This window comes from Lampetra fluviatilis, chromosome 34 (assembly GCF_964198595.1).
Source record: "Lampetra fluviatilis chromosome 34, kcLamFluv1.1, whole genome shotgun sequence".
NCBI lineage: Eukaryota > Metazoa > Chordata > Hyperoartia > Petromyzontiformes > Petromyzontidae > Lampetra > Lampetra fluviatilis.
In genome coordinates, this window is record NC_136308.1 from 2,190,782 (window position 1) to 2,198,855 (window position 8,074).

Here is an 8,074-nt window from a genome sequence, read left to right on the forward strand (position 1 = left end):
TTCTTTCGGTAAAGGCATGTAGAATGCAAACAAAAAAAATTAAAAAAATATATAATAAAATAATTCTCACGACGTTTCGGCCACAACGCAAGCAGCCGTCATCAGGTGAAGACGCTGTCTCCCCGACAGACCTGGTCTTCACCTGATGACGGCTGCTTGCGTTGTGGCCGAAACGTCGTGAGAATTATTTTATTATGTTTTATTTCATTATTTTTATTGTTTCCATTCTACGTGACTTTACCGAAAGAACCAAGAAGAATTATAATTCACTCACACACACCAAAACAAGGACAGCCTTGCCCCAATAGGGAGTGGGGAAAGTACCGTTAGCGAGCAACGAATAAAGCCGGCACTGCACACGACGGCTTGGAGTGGCGCGCACCACGCCCGACCGCCTTTGTCTCCCTTCTCCAGCACGCGTTTGAAGCGCAAGCGGGAATCTGCAAACGTCCCCGCTGCGGATAGTCGCGGATAAGAGGAGTCACCGCCCCCTACTAAATATCCTCCTCATTATCCGCGCGTCGTGTTGGCCGGTCCCCTTTTCCCGCGACCCACTTTTCGTCGTTACTCCGGTAAGGAAAAAAAACTGATTAAAATCAAAAGGGTTTTCTGATTAAAATCACAAGCTTTTTTTCTCTTTTCCTGCCACAGATGGGATGATCCGCTCGGCAAATACATTTGCTTATCCGCATTTTTCAAAAAACTTAGTTTTATCTGCAGTTAAGGGTAACTAAAACACTTTCTTTTATTTTACCAGGTAAAGCCCATTGACCTGTATGTAGCTCTTTATTTTCAGAAGCGACCTGGCTATCACAAATGAATAGCTCGACGAAGTGGCCTATTACACTGTGCAACAATTAATTTTTGTCCCTGGGTATGTAAGTGTTATTTCCTCATTGCTTATGCCTCAAAAGTGCAGAAAAATGGCTATTATTCCCCACAAACTTTTTGTGACCAGGACAGTGATATTTTGAAATGTACCCATTTTCAATGAGAAAACGGGCGAATTTGTGTCTTTTCGTTCACGTAAAGTCAGATAAAACTAAAATGAATAAAAATTAGCATGTATTTATACTGAATTAAGACAAAAATTGCTACAAAAGATTTAGACACCAAGGCGCACTACCACAGGCGGGACTGGCCACAGCGGACCGAGTTCTCTGTGGGTAGGAACAACGTAAAGTGGGAGCCACTGGTGGACCCCCGGAAGGTGCTGATGCCACCACTGCACATGAAATTGGGCCTTATGAAACAATTTGTCAGAGCTGTAGGTAAGGAGTCGGCAGCCTTCAAGTACCTTCAAGACTTCTTCCCTAAGCTGTCTGAGACAAAGGTCAAAGCCAGTGTCTTTATTGGACCACAGATAAAGAGGATCCTGGAGTGCAATGGATTTCCCAAAAAAGCTCACTAGTATGGAATGACAGACATTAACAAAAATTGCAATTCATTATAACATTGAGTGCAAATTTATTCAGTGCACAGGAATACAGCCCACACTTGTTAATTATTGTTTAATGATTGTATGAAGTGTAAACTAAGTATTAGGAATATTCTAATTTAAGAAGTCTACACATGTTTCTCTCTCCCATATCTCCTCAGGCATCAACTAGACCACGCACGCTTATCCAACAGAAATTGTGATGTCATATGGTAACGGTGGGTGGTTTTCCGATGCCCATGCCACCAAAGAACACGTAATGACGCATGCGATGTAGCCTCTATGACAATATGCATCAGAAGTGGGCAAATTACTCAACAAATTATGGAATGTGAAATATACTTTCATTTTACGGAAGATTGTAATGTTACGCGTCACAAGCAGCTTTATCAAGTGGGATTTCCCAAACTCGACTGCAAACCACGCTTTTAGGATCAGAAAATGAAACCTCAATCCAAGCACAACCCACTAATAACCAATTTCACAACCCCAAAGTGTGTAGGCGAGAACACGCATATAATGAGCAGATCAGCCTCAGAAAATCATGAACAAAGCTCCAAAGGTTCTGCAGGTGAGAGGCATCCCTGGCTCATGTAGCCATTGCTGTTATACGAGTGTCTCAGGGTGATGATAATTGTCAGAATAATGTTTTTTGGTTTAAAATGTCAGGTCTTGTGCCGATATGGGCATGTTAATTGCTGTAATTTTTGGAGCCAGATTAAACTTTTTAATCGTTCGACCGATTTGTGATGAATGGATGTTTAGAAAATATAGTTTTAAAGTTGTGTTTGGTACATTATTACACCATTTTTATTCTTTATTAGAAATCAGTCTTCAACATGTTGCGTAAAATTGTAGTTACATTTCTATATCAAAGCATTTCTATTTTCACGAGTCTCAGAGTTATAAATAGCTATACTACCAAAAAAATGTATTTTTAAGCTGATTTGACCTGTTCATTAATATGATACTATGCTAGATTTAACGTATTATATGTTCATAAAAGTGTGTGTTTTGGGTTGGATCGCGTAAATATGCGTCGTTAAATCTGCCACCATCCGACAGCCAATTTCTCCACAAATCTGGCTGTCGCCTGATGATGCTAGTTGTAATTACTGGCGAAATGTCATACTTAGATTATAAATGTTGCAGAGTTACTCTCCAACACACCGGCGTGCTGTACTAGTAACGAATTGGCATGTTATGCTAACGTGACAAACCTTACTAAATTGTCTGTGTCGCGTGGTGGCGGGTTTAACCACACATTTATATTTATGTCATCTAACGAAAAAAATACCTGAATTATGAATATTTGTCGCGAAAGCCTATTACGTGTTAAACGTATGATACATCGATCGGGATGAAACTACTATAAAATATGCAAATTTGGTTTTGAAAATAAATGTAAGGTTTTTTTTATAGATCATTTTTGGTCGCAAAAGTTTAGCATTCAATTGTACAGAAATATTATTTACGAGTAAAGCGTTAATAATGATAAGGTACACACGCAATAATTGTGGTTAATAATAAAAGTAATAATGTCCTTGTAGAAAGTATACTAATTGACCAATGCATATACAAACAGTATACCTTCATTAAATTTAAAAACACATTTACCGAAAGAACCAAAGAGTAATTCCTGCCGTCACGAAAGCGCCAAATCAAGTTTTTATAGCCCTAAATCTACCACAAAATAACAACATAAATAACGCGTACATTTTCGTGGAATTTCTGTGTCAATAATAATAGGCAATACATCATTGGCCTAAGAAGTCCCCCAAAGACTACGCGACAACAATGACGCTTGAAACATTTTTCTTTTGTTTACTGTTAAATGACAGCCATAATTAACGCTTTCACTGTCTGTGTCCATGTACTTTATGCTTAGTAGGTTTCAGAGGAAAGATGGCCAACCTCGTGCAGATGCTCCAGAGAGTGCTGTTGCTGTGTGTCGTGATCATGACATCAGGGGTATTGGACAGCTTGGCCCAAGGCAATGCGTGTCCAAAGCATGCTGGCCTCAACATGGAAAAGGCCAAGTATTTGCACGCTCGACTCCAAGCGCTACAGCTGTCTTGTGACCAGGTTTGCCTATTTATTGTTTTTTTATTGAACATTTTCATCTTCAAATTAGGCACGCGCCAGGCAACTTGGCACACTGTCCCACGATGCATACGTCACAATTAATTTTCTGACACGATTATGACAACCAGGATGAAATACCTAGATTAAATATTGTATTTTGACACCGACTAAATAATAATTCAAAGCGGCAGTATAATTGGCTACACCAGTCGATCGACAGGTCGACTGTGTGTGGTGGGATAAATTGTGGGTACCCGGACTTCAAAGAGGTCTGGCCAGGGTCAAAGATACGACCGAAATACCATCATCAGCGGCTCGAGAGAGAGAGAGAGAGGGAGACTCCTCTGTTGGAAGCCCTTCCTCCAGCAGTGGCATGAGCAAGAAATTGCAGGGCTGCAGCTTTAAATTATTATTTAGTCGGTGTCAAAAAAACTATATTTAATAGAGGTATTTCATCCTGGTTATCATAATCTTCTCACTTAAAGATGATAAAAGTATGTTGTGAAATGGCTATTTTCCCAGTCTGTCATTCTTTGAAAAAAAAAAGACTGCAAAAAATGTATTATATTCTCTAAAGTGTTGTATGGTCGCCATTGTGTGTACTGACATTTTTTTAATTGTTTTTTTTATAGAATAACGCCCCCAACATCGTGCTGGCGAATAAAGACTTCAAGAAGATGAAGGTACTATCACACAATGACAAAATCACAGAACTGCAATGAATGGCTTGGCGAGGTGTTAGCACTGAATACGACTTCGCCACTACTCAATTAAACCGACTGTTAAAACCGCATGGCTCAGCGCGTCGCGAGGGACATGTTTAACACTCATCAGGGGGCGCGCAGCGTGAAACGAGTTAATTTGTAATTGAAGGGGGAGAGTAGATTGGTAAACCGTGGAAAGATATAGCGTGGCGGAGGGTCGTGATGTCTGGAGTTTTGGAATCCCTCCCACGACAAAACAAGAGCTGCTCGACCCTGAGATACCGCGAACACAAGGGCATTCTGGCGAACGCTTTGAGTTCTGCTGAGGTTCCGAATAGTAGCCTTGTCGAGGGCCCCACCACCACCGCTATACACGCAAAGACAAAGATCCCCCCGTGTAGCCTGTAACAGATTGTCGATGGCGAGTGCCGTTAGCGAGCACCGATGAAGGCTGGAACGGCACACGAGGGGGTGGGTGGCCAGCACCACGCCCGGCCGCCTTTGTCTCCCCAGTGGCGATGTTTACACACGGCACCAGGGTACTCATTCGAGGCCGAAGTCGACCTGGGGAATGCCCAGGGAGAGTTCAAGTGATCGTCACTGGTCTTGGCCGTAAGCGGGAATCGAACTCGGGTCGCCGGGTTCGAATCGCAGTGCGCTAACCGCTGCTCCACCGCCCCCCTTGCTCCACCACCAACAACCACCCACACACACACCACACATAATAAATACGAACAAATCATACGCACCTCCGATTATCACGGTAGTCTACGTACGGTGCGAAAGAAGTTCAACGTAAATGCGTACGACTGCTCGCTGCCTCACACACCTCTTCAACGAGTGGGATATTAAAGATGATCCCAAAGTTCGGCGATTGTGGTCACCGGAACAACGCAATGGGCCCTCATCTCGAACGAAACTGCATTCTGTGCGCGACCTCCGGCGGCCAGAGCAGCACGAGTCGCGCTCCTCCCGAAGCGATCACACGGCTCACAAACTTAAGCGTGGACGTAGATACTCTCTTAGGTTTGTTCGGTAAAGTCACGTAGTTAAAAAATAAAATAAAAATTTAAAGTAAAATAAAATCACGACGTTTCGGATTTTTTAGTATTTTATTTTTATTAATTTTAATTTTATATTTTACCTACGTGACTTTACCGAAAAAAACCTATGAGTATGAATCCTTGCAGTCACGAAAGCTTCAAATCTAGAACGTGGACGTATCATTTAGATGTACACTTCCCATACGCCAGAAGACAGCTGGGTTATCAATAAATAACTTAATAATCTGCTCTTGTATTCTTGTGAAATCCACAGAAATTTTTTTTTTCTTTCTGTGGATGTCACACCTGATGATGATTGCTTGTGTTGCAGTCGAAACGTCGTGAGAATTTTTATTGTTTAATGTTAATATTATTTTATTATTTCCCTTCTACGTGACTTTACCGAAAGAACCAAGAATATGAATCCCTGCAGTCACGAAAGCTTTAAATCAAAATCCGCTCTTGGTTAATACCGTCACACGCGCCCGGATATGTTTCACAAACTTAAAATCACGTGTAATTGATTATGTTAATTGTACGTGTCTTGGCAGGGCAAGAGTCTCTGTACTCTGTTGAAGACTTATTTTACTTTATACATTGGGATTCCACGAGGAAAATTCTCCGCGCACAACTTGGCAGCCAGGAGTCAGCTCATGAACACGATGAACCACACCATCAGCACGTTTGAATCTTGCGTAAGTATTCACAGTAAAAACAGATATTATTAAATGCATATTGGACTGGTACCTGCACACATGTCTGACATGCTTTTAAAAAGGTATGGGGAACCCGGTAATATCCCTCACGTCCACTGGTACTGGTCTCCTGGGTGTGCCAAAGGCCAGGACCAAGACTGAAGGGGCAGGCAGCCTCCACCTGATGTGGTCCTCGCCTTTAACAACAGCCTGCCTGAGGATCTGAGTGCATCAGAATTGGTTGAATGTTTTTAAACGAAATCTTAAAACGTACCTTTTTAGACTGGCTTTTGACTTAGGATGCTTTGTGTGTTTAGTATGCATTCTGTTTAATACCTTTCGTGGATCATGTGTCGCCATTTTCGTTACGTGTCATTCTTATTGTTGTTTATAGAGCGCCAGTCGCAACATGTAGTAGTCATGTAAAGAACTTGGTATTGCATTGATAATTGATTTTTTTACTCTTTTATCTGGCAACAAAACTGCCACTTTTTTTTACAAGGAGTCATGTTTGCATTAACCACAATACCTGCGGTCGGAATGCAAACAAAAAACACAACTCTGATAATGTATGCACTGTCCTTGTAAAAAAAGTGTCAGTTTTGTTGCCAGATAAAAAGGGTAAAAAAAACAATAATCATATTTTGCTCCTGGCCAAGGAGGTTCCAATGGTGTTGGTATTGCATTGTTTGCACGAATTGTGGTACGACGTAAAGTTTGATTGATTGACATTAATCTCCCACATCTCTATTTTAGAAGTTGAGTCAATTATATAAATTACATTAATGTTGAAAATGCATTTCTTTGTTCGTGGCTAATGGGATGTACATATCCGTATATTATTTATTGAAATATTGTTATTAGAGCTGTACAAAAAGGAAATTGTATTTTTTTTTAGAATAACATCATTTTTAAAATGTAAACCCATACTTTAGTTTATGGCCTCCATTTAATTTTCTGGGTGTTTTTTATCATTAGCTAGAGAAAAGTGCTTCAATTTGGACATGTATTTGTTTGAAAGTCGGAGACCACAATTTTTGCATTGAAGTCTACAGTCAGTTTAATCGCAAGGTCTTTAATTTTAGGCCATAGCATTAAAAACAGATTCAATACGGAAGTAGCAACATCACATCACAGAGCAGTATGACTCTTGTTGAAGAATCAGCAATTAGCGAATTAGATACGGAGACGTCATATTTTAAGAAAAACCTAATACATTTCTAATTCGTTGTCTTTACTCTAGGAGGTAAGCTGTGGACGTAAAAAAATACAATCATCGGCAAAGAAGCAAATTGAGAAGATCGAGAGAATTAAGCAGCAGGTGAGTTTTTTTGTCATGTGCAATGCTTACGTAAATTCGTGTTTTATAAAAGTAGCTTATATATCGATCAATCATTCATACAAGTTAGGTAGTATTACCATCATATGCATTATAAGGAAAATATGAAAGATACCGACATGAATGCAAGAGCTGAAATCATAACCCAAACCTAACTTTTTTAAGATGCATGCAACGCAAAATAATAACTGCTCATCTTGAGCTGGTGGCGATCATAAGGCTGTGTGAAAATTCACAAGAATAGTGATTTCATCTTGACGTTCAAGCTTAAATGGGATCCCTGTTATGTTTTGCTGTCCAGTGCTTTTTGAACTGATCCTAACGCTGCATCTCTGCAATGGTCGTGCCATCTCAGACCGTCACTAGTCATTGTCCTTTGCCCATCATCGCATCTAAAATGACGCATTTTGCCCAAACCCCATGTACTTTTCAAAATTATCAATAAGATATTTGATTTGGGTGTTTAGTGATCAATGTGTAAATTTTTCCCCATCTCCTAGTGTCGTATAAATTTCTCTCTATGCCTGTTATTTGTCAGTACAGTATTCATGTTTCTAATTCATATCAAAGCTGGGAGCATGCGATGGTTATAAAACTTTTCTTCTTGAGACACATTGGTATCCTACTTTTAATGATCACTTTCATTGTTTGGGTTTATCCTTGACAAAGGCAATTTCATTTTTAATTTCTCACTTTGGACTCCTCCAGGTCCACTATCTAGTCTAAATTTAAATAAACCATCGTAAGCAGTCGCTCATTTGACTTTCAAA